We start from the raw sequence: 20,078 nt of genomic DNA on the forward strand, positions 1-20,078 counted from the left end.
CTTAAGTCAGAGTGTCTGTGGTGCTATGGGGGCTGGACATTTGCGCCAGAGTGCACTTCATGAAGACATTTCAGCACTCCTTCCCTGATGGCGACTGGAGGTTCAACGGCTGCTGATAGGTGCACCCTTGCACCTCTAATGGAGGTCTTCTGGTCCCAAACCGCAGCAGCATTCATGTTGCTACCTGCCCAGGCTTGTTCAAGTACATTACCAACTATGAGATTCAGGATTAGCCTTGAAAAGTTTACTCACTTAAAAAAAGTCACCATTGGATAAAGCGAGCTAACCGAATGCTTGATTCCTTGCCGATCACAGAAATATATTGCACTCAACTGAATTAATGGATTTTACATATATAAACCACAGTTGATAATACCCTTTTTTATAAACAATTTTTTCATGTTTTATTTGCAAAACAACAAGTCACCTTCACGGTCCTCAAAAAGACCCAAATCACATCACTTACAATCAGGAGCAGAGCCAATTTGATAGCTAGAACATCACACAATGAAATTACAATGGTATAAGCACAGTGGGGCAGATTTACAAGCCACTTTTGCGTCATTTTGAACATGGAAAAAGTGACGCAAAAGTGGCACAAGGGGCATGTAAATCTGCCCCAGTATATTTTCAGCTACCCAATGCCCTCTTCCACACCCCAAACCATTTGCCCCAAACCTTGGCATGTTTGGAAGGGCAACCCTGCGACTTATATACTGGTTTCTCATGTTGAGCGCACCAATCTACTCCTCGTCTCCATTGCAACAACTTCGGTGCTTTGGGAGCCTTCCAGTGGGCTGCAATGTCTCTCTCAGCCACCACCAGGGTGGTACCCAACAGCGCCCGGTCAGCCCGGGATCCCCCACCACGTCATCCACTCCCAACAGGAGCAAGAGATGGGAGAGTTCCAATGTTATATGTATAACATTTGATAGTTCCGCTAAAACTGCCTCCTAGTAGCGTGCTATTATGAGGCAAGAGCCTAACATGTGAAACAAATCTGCCAGAGCATAGGAGCAGCGGCCACATGTTGGGTTGGCTCTGAGGACTGCTCGAAACAGCTTGGTGGGGGTGCGGTAAGCACAGTGTAGGCATGGGCGTCCGCAGAAATGTTTCCAGGGGGGGGCAACATTTTAACTTCATCACTCGCCTTCCAAGGGGGGGCAAAATTTTAACTTCCTCACTCGCCTTCAAGGCACGTTTAATGCAGACGGCCCATTGTCATTCTTTATGTGATGATCAGCAGCAGAGAGAATGACAATGGGCCTGTCCACAGTCTGCTCGAGGTCGGGGAGGGGCTGCTGCAGCCTCTAGAGTTCAAAGACAAGTGCGAGAGGCCCCAAGTGAGAGAACATTTAAACTCCTGGGGCTTCTCGCAGGGGAACAGCCTGCTGTAATCTTGAACATTACGGACCAAAAGGAATGGGCCCGGCGATCCAGGGGGGGCAAGCGCACCCCCTTGCCCTCCCCTGCGGACGCCCATGAGTGTAGGTAGTATGTCTGTTCCAAGCGGAGCCTGGAAGAGATTGTAAGGACTTTGGGGGCAATTAGAACGTCTCACCAATCCTTGTCGTCTAAGGGTCCAAGCCACATCTCCCAACGAGTTCTGAGGACGTAAGATGTCTCGGGGCAATTATGATCAAGGTACAATAATTCCGGGAAACACCTCCTTTACCCAGAGCTCCCATCTTTAACTTGGCCTCAATGGGATTGAATTCTGGGATACACGTATCTGGTAGGATATGGACTCATAGGCCAAGGCATAACTGCAGAAATTTATGAAATTGTGTTTTGGATAAAGTGTACGTTTAAAAAAATGTAAATCCGTATTTGTAAAGCGCTAACTACTCACCCTTACGGGTCTCAAGGCGCTGGGAGCCGTTGTGGAAATTAAGTGAGCTGTTGCCCAGAGTCCCATGGTGCTGAGCTGCCGCCATAGCCGGGGATCGAACCGTGAACAGCACAGTGGCCAAGATCTTAACTTCCCCATTAAACAGAGAGATATGCCAGTAATTGGCACAGGAGATGGATGGGGGTGCATTTTCGGTATAACCACTATAGTGGCTTGATCGAGGGCTTCGTGAAGGGACCCTGTATTAATTGCCTCCTTGTAAAAAGCTAATAAATGAGGCACCAGGATGTCTTTATATTTAGTGGAAAATTCCATAGGGTAGCCATCTGTGCCTGAGTTTTCCCAGACGCCATGATGGAGACAGAACCTCCAATTTCTTCTTGGGTAATTGGCTGGTCCAGCTCTCGCTGTTCAGTGCTAGAAGGCTGGGCATATTGTCAAGGATAGGGGTGGCCCTTTCAGAGTTGCGACAGCACCGTGTAGGGTTGAATAGAAGTCTGCAAACACTTCGGCGATATCAAGGGAGGAAGGGTGCGTGCAGCCCTGGCTGTCCACTACTTCGGGTATGATCTGTACTGCCAGGGATCGGGAGGCCAGCCCGTATAACAATTTGCTGTTTTTCGAGCCCCACCCATACACCCGAGCTGTAGTGGCATGCTAGATTTGCTTTGCTGCTTCTAGCAAGTGGGCCCTAATCTCTTCTTGAAGCAGGGCAGTTCGCTAGTGATAGCGCTGTGATTAATGCCAGAGAGCTATGTCTTTAGGCGAAAAGCAAGGGCTGCAAGTTGGGTGACTCGATCGTGTCGTGCTTTTTCTTTCTGACGGAGAGTTTTGGCATGCCTCCGAATGGTAGCCTTACATGCCGTCCAGAGAGTATCCATTGGTTTGACCAATGGTGTGTTTGTTTAGAAATGTGCCACTATTTTGCACCTCACACCCCAAATGAATGTTGCACCTTGAAGATGCCAGGCATTGAGCTGCCAAATGGCACGTCTAGTAGGGTCTGGTGTACTGATGTGAAGAAGCAAAGGGGCACGATCATAAATTCTCCATGAGAGTATCTGTACCTGCGAAACCGACAAAACCGGCATAAGAATCATATTAATGCGTGCCTGTCTGTGATGTGTTGCAGAGGTAGGTGTGTATTTCTTCTGTCTTGGACTCCAGGTTCTTCTCACATTGCATAAACCTAGAGTGGTCAACAACTTGTGCAGGGAGTTAGCGCTTAGTAAGCAAGCGTCTGAAGGGGTACCAGCAGAATCCGTCACATGATTCAGGACCGCATTAAAGTCACCTCCTATAATAGATAGACCTAAAGGCAATTGAGCTATGACTCCAAGGAGGGTGGCCAAGAAGGAAACCAACGCTTTGGGGGGAGGGTAGAGGCAGAGACTATTCAGGGGTCTGCCCTCAGCCGTACTTGCCAGGTGACGATTCCAGCCTCCTATAAATGTATGACGTTACAACGCATACATTTACAACGCATGCACTTACAACACAGTTTTCACATCGCAACATCCACTACAACGCATTCCATTACATCGCATGACACTACATCTCATTTTAAAAAACGACCTTTACAATGCATTCCATTACATCGCATACTACCTTTAGAATGCATACCATTACAACGCATACCATTACATTGCTTTTAAGGTAAGTATTGGATAGTGTAGGGGTAAAAATGACTATTCTAACTCCAGGGGGGTGCAACAGTAGGGTAAGTGTTGGAAAGTGTAGGGGTAAAAATGACTATTCTAACTCCTGGGGGGTACAACAGTAGGGTAAGTGTTGGAAAGTGTAGGGGTAAAAATGACTATTCTAACTCCTGGAGGGTGAAACAGTAGGGCAAGTGTTGGAAAGTGTAGGGGTAAAAATGACTATTCTAACTCCTGGGGGGTGGAACAGTAGGGTAAGTGTTGGAAAGTGTAGGGGTAAAAATGACTATTCTAACTCCAGGGGGGTGCAACAGTAGGGTAAGTGTTGGAAAGTGTAGGGGTAAAACTGACTATTCTAACTCCTGGGGGGTGCAACAGTAGGGTAAGTGTTGGAAAGTGTAGGGGTAAAAATGACTATTCTAACTCCTGGGGGGTGCAACAGTAGGGTAAGTGTTGGAAAGTGTAGTGGTAAAAATGACTATTCTAACTCCTGGGGGGTGCAACAGTAGGGTAAGTGTTGGAAAGTGTAGGGGTAAAAATGACTATTCTAACTCCTGGGGGGTGCAACAGTAGGGTAAGTGTTGGAAAGTGTAGGGGTAAAAATGACTATTCTAACTCCTGGGGGGTGCAACAGTAGGGTAAGTGTTGGAAAGTGTAGGGGTAAAAATGACTATTCTAACTCCAGGGGGGTGCAACAGTAGGGTAAGTGTTGGAAAGTGTAGGGGTAAAAATGACTATTCTAACTCCTGGGGGTGCAACAGTAGGGTAAGTGTTGGAAAGTGTAGGGGTAAAAATGACTATTCTAACTCCTGGGGGGTGCAACAGTAGGGTAAGTGTTGGAAAGTGTAGGGGTAAAAATGACTATTCTAACTCCTGGGGGTGCAACAGTAGGGTAAGTGTTGGAAAGTGTAGGGGTAAAAATGACTATTCTAACTCCTGGAGGGTGCAACAGTAGGGTAAGTGTTGGAAAGTGTAGGGGTAAAAATGACTATTCTAACTCCTGGGGGGTGCAACAGTAGGGTAAGTGTTGGAAAGTGTAGGGGTAAAAATGACTATTCTAACTCCTGGGGGGTGCAACAGTAGGGTAAGTGTTGGAAAGTGTAGGGGTAAAAATGACTATTCTAACTCCAGGGGGGTGCAACAGTAGGGTAAGTGTTGGAAAGTGTAGGGGTAAAAATGACTATTCTAACTCCTGGAGGGTGCAACAGTAGGGCAAGTGTTGGAAAGTGTAGGGGTAAAAATGACTATTCTAACTCCTGGGGGGTGCAACAGTAGGGCAAGTGTTGGAAAGTGTAGGGGTAAAACTGACTATTCTAACTCCTGGGGGGTGCAACAGTAGGGTAAGTGTTGGAAAGTGTAGGGGTAAAACTGACTATTCTAACTCCTGGGGGGTGCAACAGTAGGGTAAGTGTTGGAAAGTGTAGTGGTAAAAATGACTATTCTAACTCCTGGGGGGTGCAACAGTAGGGTAAGTGTTGGAAAGTGTAGTGGTAAAAATGACTATTCTAACTCCTGGGGGGTGCAACAGTAGGGTAAGTGTTGGAAAGTGTAGGGGTAAAAATGACTATTCTAACTCCTGGGGGGTGCAACAGTAGGGTAAGTGTTGGAAAGTGTAGGGGTAAAAATGACTATTCTAACTCCTGGGGGGTGCAACAGTAGGGTAAGTGTTGGAAAGTGTAGGGGTAAAAATGACTATTCTAACTCCAGGGGGGTGCAACAGTAGGGTAAGTGTTGGAAAGTGTAGGGGTAAAACTGACTATTCTAACTCCTGGGGGGTGCAACAGTAGGGTAAGTGTTGGAAAGTGTAGGGGTAAAAATGACTATTCTAACTCCTGGGGGGTGCAACAGTAGGGTAAGTGTTGGAAAGTGTAGTGGTAAAACTGACTATTCTAACTCCTGGGGGGTGCAACAGTAGGGTAAGTGTTGGAAAGTGTAGGGGTAAAAAGGACTATTCTAACTCCAGGGGGGTGCAACAGTAGGGTAAGTGTTGGAAAGTGTAGGGGTAAAAATGACTATTCTAACTCCTGGGGGTGCAACAGTAGGGTAAGTGTTGGAAAGTGTAGGGGTAAAAATGACTATTCTAACTCCTGGGGGGTGCAACAGTAGGGTAAGTGTTGGAAAGTGTAGGGGTAAAAATGACTATTCTAACTCCTGGGGGGTGCAACAGTAGGGTAAGTGTTGGAAAGTGTAGGGGTAAAAATGACTATTCTAACTCCTGGGGGGTGCAACAGTAGGGTAAGTGTTGGAAAGTGTAGGGGTAAAAATGACTATTCTAACTCCTGGAGGGTGCAACAGTAGGGTAAGTGTTGGAAAGTGTAGGGGTAAAAATGACTATTCTAACTCCTGGGGGGTGCAACAGTAGGGTAAGTGTTGGAAAGTGTAGGGGTAAAAATGACTATTCTAACTCCAGGGGGGTGCAACAGTAGGGTAAGTGTTGGAAAGTGTAGGGGTAAAAATGACTATTCTAACTCCTGGAGGGTGCAACAGTAGGGCAAGTGTTGGAAAGTGTAGGGGTAAAAATGACTATTCTAACTCCTGGGGGGTGCAACAGTAGGGCAAGTGTTGGAAAGTGTAGGGGTAAAAATGACTATTCTAACTCCTGGGGGGTGCAACAGTAGGGTAAGTGTTGGAAAGTGTAGGGGTAAAACTGACTATTCTAACTCCTGGGGGGTGCAACAGTAGGGTAAGTGTTGGAAAGTGTAGGGGTAAAAATGACTATTCTAACTCCTGGGGGGGTGCAACAGTAGGGTACGTGTTGGAAAGTGTAGTGGTAAAAATGACTATTCTAACTCCTGGGGGGTGCAACAGTAGGGTAAGTGTTGGAAAGTGTAGGGGTAAAAATGACTATTCTAACTCCTGGGGGGTGCAACAGTAGGGTAAGTGTTGGAAAGTGTAGGGGTAAAAATGACTATTCTAACTCCTGGGGGGTGCAACAGTAGGGTAAGTGTTGGAAAGTGTAGGGGTAAAAATGACTATTCTAACTCCAGGGGGGTGCAACAGTAGGGTAAGTGTTGGAAAGTGTAGGGGTAAAAATGACTATTCTAACTCCTGGGGGTGCAACAGTAGGGTAAGTGTTGGAAAGTGTAGGGGTAAAAATGACTATTCTAACTCCTGGGGGGTGCAACAGTAGGGTAAGTGTTGGAAAGTGTAGGGGTAAAAATGACTATTCTAACTCCTGGGGGGTGCAACAGTAGGGTAAGTGTTGGAAAGTGTAGGGGTAAAAATGACTATTCTAACTCCTGGGGGTGCAACAGTAGGGTAAGTGTTGGAAAGTGTAGGGGTAAAAATGACTATTCTAACTCCTGGAGGGTGCAACAGTAGGGTAAGTGTTGGAAAGTGTAGGGGTAAAAATGACTATTCTAACTCCTGGGGGGTGCAACAGTAGGGTAAGTGTTGGAAAGTGTAGGGGTAAAAATGACTATTCTAACTCCTGGGGGGTGCAACAGTAGGGTAAGTGTTGGAAAGTGTAGGGGTAAAAATGACTATTCTAACTCCAGGGGGGTGCAACAGTAGGGTAAGTGTTGGAAAGTGTAGGGGTAAAAATGACTATTCTAACTCCTGGGTGGTGCAACAGTAGGGTAAGTGTTGGAAAGTGTAGGGGTAAAAATGACTATTCTAACTCCTGGGGGGTGCAACAGTAGGGTAAGTGTTGGAAAGTGTAGAGGTAAAAATGACTATTCTAACTCCTGGGGGGTGCAACAGTAGGGTAAGTGTTGGATAGTGTAGGGGTAAAAATGACTATTCTAACTCCTGGGGGGTGTAACAGTAGGGTAAGTGTTGGATAGTGTAGGGGTAAAAATTACTATTCTAACTCCAAGGGGTGCAACAGTAGGGTAAGTGTTGGATAGTGTAGGGGTTAAAAAGTACTATTCTAACTCCAATGGTATGCATTGTAATGCCTGCGTTGTAGTGACATGCGATGTAGTGTCATGCGTTGTAATGGTATGCGTTTTAATGCCTGCGTTGTAGTGTAATGCGTTGTAAAGGATGTTGCGATGTAATGCCTGCGTTGTAAGTGTAGTGTGATGTAATGGTTGCGTTGTAAAGGTTGTTTCCCGGATCCGTCCAGGTCAGGGCAACCATCTTGGGGAAGGAGCAGTGCTGCAGGATTGCCGCCCGCTGGACCCCTGAGTGTATCCAGCATAATGGACTCTGTCAAACCATTGCCAGAAATGGACAGTCGGTGCCCATCAGGTGCATCTCCTTAATCATTAGGATAGAAAGGAGAGAGCATTGGGCATACTGCAGCACTGCTGAGCGCTTGATCCAGTCTATCCGTTTATGTGCCAGGACACAGAAAATCACCTTTTATGATAGGTCCATCATCACATCAGTTCTAACTAACACCTCCAGGGATCCCAAACCCCAGCTTCTGCCTTCGATTGGCCAAGTGCTCCACCACTGCTATCAGCTAGGACAAGGTCTTGAGCACTCAAAGCACAGGAGAGGGAGCATTAAGATGGTAAGGGCTGAGCAAAGTCTTCAGGGTCATGCACAGGGCTTTTTCTGGACCCCTGATGCCTCTGTGTCCCAGAAGTCCCAACATCATGGAAATGAGTAGCCACCAACCTTCCCTCACATCTCCCTCTTCAGCTGTTTGCGGGTAAGTGTATCTATTGGAGACTAAATGGGCGGTCTGACTATTATATAAACATCCCCTATTGTAGTGAGTAGGGCGTGAACAGATAATGTGTCTTCCTGTGTCCACTCAAACCTAACCTAGTATCTTCTGAACAATGTACCAAGATTTCAACTCTTTATGAGGAGGGTATTCCTCTTGCACTGCTCTGATATCTATCTCCAACCCTCTCCCATCTTCTCCTTCTTCTCCTTCTCCCCATTTACCTTCTTCTTCCTACCTAATTGATGTCCAGCTGCCTATGACTAGCCCCCCACAACACACAGTCTCCTCATGCATTGAGATACCAGGGCTTTGGTGAACACCAGCCCATTCGCACAACGTATTCCTTCTATCCTTACTCCTCCATTTCCTTCTGCTTTAGAAGTCTCAAAGTGTTCCAGACAACTATAGGGCAATCAGAAAATGATGTCACAGCTGAGGAGAGGGAGGTGTAGTTTCGATGTGAGAGTAATCTGTTTAGTAGAAGTTTTAGGGAAGTGGGAGGGTTGGATCTGGTCTCCGGAGGAAGAGAGTTCCAGATTTTGGGGCAATTCTGGAAAAGAGTTGATTGTTAGTTTTCCTTTTGTTGAATTATCTGGCTTAAGTAGAAGGGAGCTTGTGCTTATTGCCCCCCAATAGTCAGCTTCTGGGCCAGGTAAGTGGTAGTGCTGTGGTGAAGAGCTTTATGGGTCATACAGGCAAAATTGAGATAGATCCTAGACTCAAAAGGTAGAGAATTCAATGCATGGAGGTCAGGAGTGATATGCACCCTTTTTCTGGAGTCAGTGATGAGTCTAGCTGCCGCATTCAAGGTGCCCTTCAGCGGTGAAAGTAAAATTTTTGGGAGGCCCACAAGGGTGGCACTTACACAGTCTAACTTGGATATCACAAGGGCTTCAACCACTGTTTTGAGATCTGATGTTGGAAGGTAAGGTTTTAGTTTCTTTAATGCTTGTAGTTGATAGCTCCTCTGGTGCAGGTGCGGATTGGGTTTTTCATGGATAGGTTATTGTCCATAATTATTCCTAAAGATTTAGCTGAGTCAATAATGTGTGGGATGCAGTTCAAGGTAGTAAAATGTGGGAGCCTGACTTTGATCCTGGGGGCAATTTGGGGCAGAGACATCAGCAAGAATTAGGTTTTTTTTTTGTGTTGAGTTTGAGGTGATTACGAGTCAACCAGTGTTGAGTTTTTGTCAGGGTGTTATTGAGGATGCTGATATCTTCGGGAGAGGTCATTTTCATTTAGAGCTGAGTGTCATCCGCATACATATGGTAGGAGGTGTGTGAGAGTCTGAGGATTGCATGTTAGGGGCTCCATATACAGGTTAAGCAGAGTAGGGGAAAGTATGGAACCTTGGAGGCCGCCCAGCGTAACAGAGGATTGATCGGATAGAGCATGGTTGATTTGGATGCACTGAGATGTCTTAAGGAAGAGACATTTTATTATGGTGCGGGAGAGACCCATTCTGTGTTCTATATAGATTCAGGAGATTCTTATGCTTGACAGTGTCGAATGCAGCTGACAGGTCAAGTAGGATAAGTGGCAAGATTCATTCTGATAAAGTACTCGTACAGCATCATCAACAATGTGTACCAGGCCGGTTTCGGTGCTATAGCCTGGTCTGAATCCAGATTGATGTTGGTCTAGGAGTTGGAATTGCTTGATGTGATCAAGACTTAATTTACATTGGATATGGCACTCATTCTATATAACCAACCAGGGTACTTGTTCCTACTTGATAAAGGGAGGAAAAACAGTTGGAGTAGCTCTGAGGAGGGTCTTCCTTATTTGGAATTGTTGCCCTCACACACCCATGCAGGTGTCATGCTTCGTTACCGGGCTTTGTGCTCCTCATGGGGCCGGCACTGGACTTCTCTAAGGGCCCCGCGTGAGGGCTCTTTAGCGGAGATCTTTTTGTATCAGATGTGATGATGTGTGTGCGGGTGTGAGGAGCTGAATTTGTGATGATATGAGTGATCTAAAACGACCTAAAGGAGAGCAAGCTACATTTTATTCAGGGTTCCTTTGGTAGGATTAAAAACCAAGTCTGGATAGTGCGCTCGAAGTTAGGAAGTGCCACTATCTGGTATTTGCAATGTAATGAACTGTCGAGGTTTCATAAATCAGGTCGACATGTTTCACGCCCTATTGGTCCCGGATGGATCTACGTTTCTTCAGGACCAAATATATATAAGTGAGTGCCCTGCGCTAGTTCAGCATTGCAGAGCCGGCCCCACGAGGAGCAAAAAGCCTGATGATGAAGAATGGCACCTGCATGGGTGCGTGAGGGCAACGCTTCCAAATAAGGATGATCCCTGTGAGAGCTATCTCCTCCAACTGTTTTTCCTCCCTTTATCACCTAGAAACAAGTACACTGATTGGTATACATTACCTTAACTTAGGAGTGTGGGTACTGGACCTTTATCTCGCTCCTAGTCCCTCTCTACGTGATTTATGGCTTATGCTATTATAGTCATTTTTAGTGTAAGACCAGTTGTGCTTAAGAGGTTCCATTTAGGTATCCCTGACTCCTTTCATTGGGGGAGAATGGAAGGGCCCCTACATACATTCTCAAATAATCCACCATCATTCCTATTCTTTTTTCTAACCTCGCTTTTACCTATGTCCAGTTCTGCACATCGGACCGCCATCCTTCCTTCTGAGATGATCTTGTAGACATTCATAACTATGCTATTTGGCCAAAAGCAACGAGAACAACATAAACGTATGTGTGATTCTCCACTTTTGATGGTTCTGAACCAATTCTAGCAACCACCTCAAGAGCCTCCAGTTCTGTTAGGCCTATTGTTGTGCCCACACCCACTCACCGTGGGTCACTTCTCAGAAAAAAGACTCACTAGTCCACTACTTATCGCTGCTCGATTGTGAGCCTTGGCCCTTTGGCGCCTCGGGTTGAACATTGCTTCTTGACCCCCTACTGAAATGCTTGTCCCATTTGACAGCTACGTCTCAGGCTTTCAGATCCTTCTGTCCTGATGATGATTCCCCGATTGTAGTTGGGATCGAAACGTCGTCGACAATCGCATCTTGACGCCTACCATTGTTCATAATTTACGTGGAGACCAAGATGTATTTACACTGTGACTGCTGTAAAAATATATCATTGAAAGTCACTTCGGAAGCAAATGCCTGAGGTCTGGAAATCTGGTAATTTCCATTCCCCGCCATTTCTGCCCACTGCATTATATTACTATGTGTTCTTTGTGTTTATTGGATGTTTAAATAAATACAATTCTTTGCATTTTTGGATTCCTACCCACACAGCTCTAATGGTAGTTCTGTGTTTATGACTTTATGCTTTTTTGGTAGGGACCACTGTCTCTTACAACATATGAGTCGCCCTTGGTCCCTCTAGACTTACAGGGTTCCCTTGTTTCTTGATTACTCACAGCCCCCTGCACTTAATGCCAGAACCTCTGGATTTGAGGATAATGCAGTTATACTGGGGGAAGAAACTTTTTGGCATCCCCCTCCATTTATCTGGATTAATTTTGTGCCGAAGCAATGGTGTAAAGTATAGCCCGTGCAATATATTAACTTGAATCAGTGCATATTCAAATTACAAGAAACTTTATTCCCATTCTTATATTCCCTGGCCCAAGTTCCATCCAAAGGTGTTCCATATTTGCTCCATTGTCTTCCTGGATCACCGCTGTAGAGATACCATGTGCATGACGCTCTGAGTACCTCTGGATCCTGAGCTGAGGTGTCCTTTCCATCCTTCATCTACCTTTCGTACTGCAGGAACTAACATCGAACATTATCTCCTGACCGTCCAATCAAAAGGCTTCTCATGGACACACGTCTACCCTATATAAACCTGGACCATTCCAGTCAGAACCAGACTGGGAACTCAAAGCAGCCCTGCAAATTTTGTGAGACTAACCCCCCGGGGTAGGGTGAGTGCACGTGTGAAGCACTGCTGCTTTTGTTACTGGAGGGGGGGGGGGGGTTCAGGGGGGGGGGGGCTGTATTGCAGCACCACTGCAAAACAGGCCCCAAGTAGCAAAACCGGCCACCACCACTGCAAAAAGGCCCCGCCCTTCCAACCTCATGGGTAAACGTCTGATGCCTGCTATGGCTAGTCAGGCCCTGTTTCCAGTCTATCATAATCTGCTTCTGCCAGGGTGAACATCTGTAGATACCACCATACAGCTACAGTTGTTTATATTTTAATCACTTTCAATTAACCACTTTATTCGCTTTGATAAACTACCAGCCAGCTATCACAGACATGTCATACTGAAGGAAAATCAACTCTGCTAAAGATCAGGTGACTTATGTAGTCTTTTCCAGACAGGGTTATCTTGCTAAAATGCAATAGATCTCCCACCACTGTGCTATAGGCTAAAATACACTTGTAATACAGTTCCATAGGCTATGGTGCACTCGTAATACAGCTTCATGGGCTATAATGCACCTGTAATACAGTCCTATAGGCTATAATGCACTTGTAATACAATTCATGGGCTATAATTGCACTCGCAATAGAGAGTCATGAGCTACAATGCACTATTGATACAGAGGATGGGGCATCCGCCACATTTGTGACAGAGTATCCCATCCACCATACTCTAAATAAAGCCCAGTAAGCCAACAACTCTCTTTACTGCTAGGACAAAGAAAGACAAGTATAAACTGCAGTTCTTCGTCCCAAGGCTCCTCACATGCTCAGAGAAACCATAGTTGTTTATCTTTGCTGACCGAAAAGTCAGATAAGAATATAAATGAACTGGAGCTCACAGCAAATTCATGAAATGCTGTAATTGAGTGGCTCTGTTTTGTAGTGTCCAACACCAGGCATGTTGGGAGCTTTAGCTTGTTATGGTTTATTGATCTGCTACTGGAGTTGAAGTTTAGAAAGTTGTTGGTCTAAAACTGGAGGAGCCTTTATCCTTTTGTGGGTTCTCTTAGGGCCAATCTGTGTTGCAAAATCTAGGACATTTAAATCTCCTGGTAACCTGACGTCCATTACAAAAAATGTTAAACACTTTTGGTGATTTAGATGATAGTTTAAGTGTGCATATGATGAACAGGGGAACAGCCTTTACGACGCGGCTGTTACACCGCATGCCGTTACCACGCGGTTTTTTCAACGCAAGTCGTTACCACGACTTGCGCTGGAGGGCGTTGCAGGACAAGGAATTTTTTAATTTACTATCCAACACCTTCCCTACTCTACGTAGGCTGGTGTTAGAATAGTAAATTAAAAAATTCCTAAGTCCGCACCCCTCCAACGCAAGTCGTGGTAACGACTTGCGTTGAAAAAAACGCATTGTAACGGCACGCGGTGTAAAAGCACGCATTGTAAAGCCGTACAACCGATGAACACCTTTCAAATAAATTGTTGATAATTAAGTGTGAGTAGATTTTGAAAAATATTTTAATTGGAAATTGGATGAACTCTCTTAAAGAGAGTCTTCCATAGGTTCATTTCCGCTATGGAATTTTACCAGGATTGGCTACTCCACAGGCAGTGACTTCCTCTCAGCTTTCTGACTGTGAAAGTTGTGTCAATGGAGGCTGGCGTGCAGAGCTTGCAGGGGGGTCTTGCGGGCCTAGTAGGTGGGACTTCTGGGACACCACTGAAGCACATCTAGCAGTTGTGGTATTCTCACTTGGCCAAGCAGCGTTGCATATTGTCCGGTTGTCCTGCTCTTTTCAGAGTTTTGAACACAATAGAGCCACCCAATAATCCCATGAGGACTGGGTATCATCAATAACAAAATTGTAAATTGTCCCCCGAGGAATTGTTTTAAGAATAACTACAATTTTCAAAATGTCACAGCAGTGATCATTAATCCACCAATGCAGGGACATTTGTACAAATGTCACACAAGTATTTAATTGAAATTGTGTGCTTTTTTTGTTGTTAATACAATTGCAAAATGGCAACACACATACTACTCAGATTCCAAACACAATTAGTAGTAGTATATAAAAAACCTTTTGCTTCCAGTACGGATAAATAAAATACCATACATAACATAAATGTTATACTACAAAGCATCAAATTTCAAAATCACAGAAATTATTGAATGAGCAAAACGATGTTCAGCATCGACGTTTCGGTCCCCCGTCGGTCTAAACGATCCTCAGGACCAGCATCAGGACGAAATTTTGCACATATGTATGTTTCCAACAACTTCCAGCCGGAAGTGTCCAAATGCAAGAAGGGTATGAATACCCAAAATAGGTATGATTAGATCTCACCACAGAATTGCACCAAGTGTCCTGTATTTGTTGCAAGACTCTTCCCATAAGCCTATTAGTTGCTTATATCTTGAAACCCGCGATGTTAGCTCCACAAACACCCGACTCGGTCTTCCAGACATTTGTACAAATTTCCCTGCATTGGTGGATTAATGATCACTGCTGTGACATTTTGAAAATTGTAATTATTCTTAAAACAATTCCTCGGGGGACAATTTACAATTTTGTTTTTCAGAGTTTGTCCTTTTACTGTCATGGATTGATTGAGTACTGTTTACTCAAACCGTTCATATGGATGGCTTCCTTGAATTCTACTATCAATCAATCAATCATATCATTTATATAGCGCACTACTCACCCGGAGGGTCTCAAGGCGCTGGTACTCATAGGTTACCAACTCTTCTTCCTTCTAAAGCCGTTAAGACCAATGCTCTTTACATTCTTTTTTGTTTATTGATTGTGGCATGATTGACAAAAGTACATTATTGCTCTCTCTCTAATTGCAAAAGTACTTAACTTTCCCTATCTTCTAGCTTTTCATGGGATATATACCCTAAGAATGTACCAGTATGAGACCAAAACCTTGTGACTTTACTAGGACCATTTGCTGGCATGAGTTCTAATAAGAACCCCCTACGCGCTGTGGTCCAGCCAACATCTGACATTCAGGAAGATTTGAAAACAGCTGGCAATACGAAGGCTTATTTGCACATCAACTTAAATAAATACCCATGGGTGTAAGAGGCAAGTATGTCCTTCCATTACCATCGCTCTTACTGCTAGTAGTAATGCTACTCCCTCTACAGAAGTGGGACAACTTGCTTGTTATGCAGGTCATGTTCTAGCTCCTGCTGACAGATGTTCAGTCAAACCACATTGTTCTCAGGCTTTTATGGCACAGTGCTTGCTGCATTTACTGTCCATACAGGTGTAATTTCACCATACTCAGCCAAAGTACCATTTATTTTTTCATATTTATCAAAGGATGCTTTAAGCTGGACCACACCCTTAACCCTCAATCAAAGTCCATGGTTACAAAATGATGCTATCGTTAATGAGCAATTTAAGGCTGTCTTTGAAAGATGGCAAACAGCCTTTGCTATGCATATAAGACCAATGCCTTTGAAACAGGATACAAAGGAGCTATTAACTTATATAAGTCAAAGTAGAATGGACTTATGCAGTTGCTGCAGCCACTTCTCATCATAGATTAAGAGACAGCTTTAAGGGGAAACATAGTTTACAACGCGGTGTTTACACCGCACTACCTTTACCACGCTGCCATTACAACGCAAGTCGTTACTACGACTTGCACTGGATGGCGCTGTTGGTTAAGGAATATTGTAATTTTATATTCCAACACCTTCCCTACTGTTACGTGGACTGGTGTTGGAATATAAAATTATAATATTCCTCAATCCCCGTCCTCCAACGCAAGTCGTTGTAACGACTTGCGTTGTAATAACCGCATTGTAAAGTTCCGCGATCTAAAATATCGCGTTGTACTGACATACATCCGCCTGAAGGATGCCCAGCTAGGCTGCTATGGTGGCTAACCACCGAAGACCAAAGCCCTCATAGACCTAACATGACAAATCAATTATCTACAGAAAAGAAATACAAAAAAAGGTGACTACCCATGCTAAATTAAACCAGCGAGGTGATGATCCAGCCCTAGGAGAAATAGGGCATCTGAAATTATCAGAAATAATATTACAAAGATTTGAGAACTCAGATTGGATCAAAACCTCGCCCACCTCTGCAGATAAGCATATCATGATGGAAGCCCTTGCCTTATCTACAATGAGATAGTTAAGACTACTGAGTCAATCTTCTCCCATCTCAATTTGAGGACTTTATTCTTAGAGAACAATAGATGATCAGCTCGAGTAAATTGAATTGAATTGACATGGGAGACCAGCTTGATGGAGAATGGGTTGGGATCACTCACGCAACTACTAACGTTTTTTATAATCAGAGAGATAAGGACATAATGCATTTTAGAAAAGAAAAAAATATATGGTGCTGCCATACGAGTTTCCTGTGAATGTGGTAATACATGCTCCCTGGGTCACACACATCACTCGGGAAAACCAAATTGTGTTTAAGAACCAGGTTGTTTAGCGACTTGCCATAAACAGAGTGGGGAAAAGTGCGTAAAGTTACGTAAATGCCCATCACTTAAACCACAGACTCTGGAATCTGAGAACCGGCAAAGTGTGATATTGAACAGTGCGTGTAGCGCTTTGAAAGAAATCGGTTAAAAAGACATTAAACTGCTCATTAATTAAAAAACATAATAATAAAAATTGATTAACAAAATATCATAGTTGTCAGGAAGTGATAAGAGAGAGACCAAGAAACATGGTGAGGCACACTATTTTGTAATGTTAATATCCCTGATCTTAACTTATAAAAAAAGTGCCCAGTCCCCCACTCGCTCTACAAGCCTTAGATCGCAAGGCGGATTGAAAGAGCCCCTGAAACCCATTGATAGTAATATCAGACAAGGCCCAAGTTTCTTAGCAACAAATAATGTCATGGGAGTTCATAAAGTTTATGAAGTCCGGGTTCAAAATTTTGGTGCGAGCCCCTGCAATGTTCAAGGGTACTATGCTTAAGAACTTCTTATCATGGTTTCTCATAGTGATTCCCACCGGGTGGCACAGATCATATCCTTGTCCTGTCGCCCAAGGACAATCCGCCATGTTATATTTGCAGCCGCAATTCTGGAGAGGATCAGGGGCTACTGAAAGTTGGGGGTTCTGAGGCTCTGGCGATAGATCATTGATACAAAGGGAAGTAAAAACCTTCAATGTAAATCCTCCAGTGCTGATTGGGGCCCAAATGAGTTCCTAGTTGGAATATTGACGCCACAACCGTTAGATGTTGATGTTGGGACGTCATTAATAGTTGCTGGGTTGAGGTTGGACAAAATTGATGGCCTGTAGAAGTAACCTAGCGGTTATACCTGGATATGGGAAGGGGAATGTGGTTGATTTCCCACTATTGATAAAAGGGACTTAACCGCCATTGGAGTTCTAAAATTTACAATCACGCAATCACCAGGCGACTCCTTTCTGCCTGGCTCTACCCCGGGGGCTTCTACGGGCCATCAGTACCCCAAAAATCCTCATGGGATTGAGCAGAAAGAATTGGAACATTTATCAGTACTAAAACATAAGGGCTACACTCTGGAGGAAGATGGGTATTAGGATGACTATTTCCAAGAAAGCTTATGGATTTACCAAATGGGCCATTCTTCATGGGAGCAGGTTGTGCCGGGTTAATACGGGCCCTTTTTCCAGCTGGTTGTTGCCAATGGTCAGGGGCCTGAAGCTCTAACAGTGGTGGTCAGGGGGACTCGAGATGGATTGGAGGGGCTGAGCTTGTGGTTTGGCTTGAAACAATCACAGAGGTAGAGGGCGCCTGTTCCACCCCTTAGATGGATGCGATACTGAGAGGGATTGCTGGGGAAGTAAGGAGGAATCAGTTCCTTTAGCTTAGTTTCGATGACTTCCAATCGTGTATAGAGTGAAGCTGTTTGAGATGTGATCTAGATAGATGATTTTAAGTCCTCAAACAAGAGTCTTAAAGGACCTAAAGTTTCCATCCAGATTCCCGGCACAGTTTGCAGATGTGGGGGGGAGGAGGGGTGTTAAAATACGGGGCCGCTTCTGCTTATTGCCCATAGCTGTTCCCTTCCTCTTGCCGGCTTTGCAAGCTGTTGCCTCACTTCTCAACTGTGGAATAAAGCTGGTAATCAGTTGGGGGCACCTTTGTCATTGAATCCAATGACAAAGGTGCCCCCAACTGATTCAACACCTGAAACTCCTGAAACCCCAGCAGAGATTAGAAAGTCAATTAACCCAGCGCCATTTTTAACTAAGAGACTAGGTGAGACCGGTGTAAAATGGCCTCCCGGGGCTGAGGAAAGGGACAAACTACGTTCCATTAACTTGATTTTCCTTGAAATCTCTACAACTGCACGATGCAGAAAGCCATCCAAAGTAGCCCATTGGCCCACCGGGGCTGCTGATGCCATTCGTCTCCCCATTTAGCACCATATTTTGTACAACACATTTAAGCTTTCACAGCAAATTTGCGCATTGGGTATAGACGTTCTTTTCAGACTTGTTTTTTAGTCTTCAACCTCTCTTCGTATTTGTTGTGTCTGCGGCGCAAAGCTCGAGTCTTCCTGGGTCTCAAATCGAGGGGCTTGTACTTCTTGCCTTTGCAAAATTTTCACAGGTTTTCCTTCTGTGTCTGGTTGATGACTGTGAGGACTCTGGCAATGGATTTTCGGACAACTCGGATCTTGGACAGCTTGGATGCAGCTCCACCAGTCACTTTAGCAACCTGGAGCTGCGACAATTCGACATTGAGGTCATCAAGCTGCTTCAGAAGATCTTCCTTCTTCTTACCATGCAGATCACGGGCCTTGATTTTTGCCATATTTGCTGCGAGCCGCCACCCATTTAGCAGGATTGCGGGCAAGGTCAAGAGCAAAATGGGAAATATCAAGTCAAGCTCAGACCTACCATTGCAGTTTAGTCTAGGATCAAATGAGGTGGCTCTGCCTGCCGCTGATGGGCGCAGACAGGCCCGCTCTTGGCCCAGTCTTCCCCAAGGCCATGCCCAGGCGTGTATTTCGCTGCGGGACACCTCTGTTGGTTAAATGGTGCTGCAGCACCTACAATGCTTGTTGCGGCCCTCATCCGGGCTGGGGCAGCTGGGAGATCGGTTCTCTCTTCCCCCGCGCAGCTCTGGGTACTTGAAACCAAGGAAGGTTTACACAAAATAAAACCATATTGCTGTTAAACAAATTTAAAATGCATTGGGTCTGTTCACAGAGGCAAATTTATATGTGAATAAATCTACGCGTTTATATTTACTCTTAGAAACTTTACTACTTTTGGCTATTCACCATTTCTGAATACCTGAATTCAGGGGGTGGAACCTAATTTATGAGTGTGAAGTTACTACATGTAACCATGCAGAGGTAGGCATAGTTCTCCATATGGAAAAGAATAGGAAAGAGTAAAACAGTTTAATAAACTTTAAAACAAAATTGTACAAATGTTTTAGTATAAATTATGTTAATTAATTTAATATGTTTATTTTGAATGCATAACAAAATAAAATTGCTACAGCACTTTTAACTTAATTTTGAGTAAAATATTTAATGACATTAAATTTAAATATTTTATTAATGACTATATAAAAAGGAGCATACCTAAGTAATATGCTTACATGTGTTTAAGTATTAAACATAAATAGGTATCTATACAATTAATTGAAATTAATGTATTAAAAAAATTTAATTAAAGAACATTATTAAAATAGTCTATAATAAAACAATATTTTGTATTTGTTAAATTAAACAAAATGTATATAAATATTTAAAATGTTGAAATAAATTAATTTATTTTAATACTATTTCATATGGGGTTTAGTCTATTTTCCAATATGTTCTGCAGAAGGGTGTTGGAGTACCACTGGTTGTCCATGTGTGGTGGTCTGTGACACATGCACATAAGGCTGTCTTTGCGCTGATGGACCATTCAATTAAAACTGACACTGTTATAAGGCTTATTCATTGCCCTAGTTGCACCTGCTGGGACTTTGGGACTAAGTTTTTAATTGGGGACCATGACTCCTTTTCATTTAAGATGGTATCATTTGAAGATATTGTTAAAGTGTTGGTAGG

General features: G+C 44.1%; 1 protein-coding gene and 1 pseudogene across 1 annotated transcript in view; one reads left to right on the plus strand and one right to left on the minus strand.

The window, feature by feature from the left end:
- PP2D1 (protein phosphatase 2C like domain containing 1) overlaps nt 1–20,078 on the plus strand; it is a 126,924-nt gene that overhangs the window by 61,716 nt on the left and 45,130 nt on the right. The window lies entirely within an intron of this gene.
- Nucleotides 18,442–18,823, minus strand: LOC144785668 (large ribosomal subunit protein uL29 pseudogene; annotated as a pseudogene).

Source organism: Lissotriton helveticus, chromosome 10 (genome assembly GCF_964261635.1).
Source record: "Lissotriton helveticus chromosome 10, aLisHel1.1, whole genome shotgun sequence".
Lineage (NCBI taxonomy): Eukaryota > Metazoa > Chordata > Amphibia > Caudata > Salamandridae > Lissotriton > Lissotriton helveticus.